A 406-nucleotide genomic window follows, 5' to 3' on the forward strand; every position below is an offset into this window, starting at 1 on the left:
GACCAGGATTGTTGGGTTTTCAGGCACTACTGCTGAGTGGAGGGAGGGAGGTGCTATCTCAGGTGCCCTCACAGATGGATGGAGAGGGTCACAGGCCTTGCTGCTGGTGTTGTCTGGTTCCCTGTGGCTGTGAGTGCTGCTGTGGCCAGGAGGCCAGTGTCATGTGTGCTACCTCCCCTAATGCTACCAGTTTATTGGGAACTGCAGGCTTAGCTGCCATGGCTGGGAATCCAGGATTGCAGGTACTTCCTCCACTGTACCTCTAGTTCTGCCTGCTCCATGTGCTCCAGTCCATCTACCTTTAGATAAACAGATATGTGGAATTCTGTGGTGTCCTGGTGTGTTGGGCAGAGCCACCGTTGTTGAGTTATAGATATTTTACTGGTTGTAGGTTTAAGAGGAGAGA

This window comes from Sus scrofa, chromosome X (genome assembly GCF_000003025.6).
Source record: "Sus scrofa isolate TJ Tabasco breed Duroc chromosome X, Sscrofa11.1, whole genome shotgun sequence".
NCBI lineage: Eukaryota > Metazoa > Chordata > Mammalia > Artiodactyla > Suidae > Sus > Sus scrofa.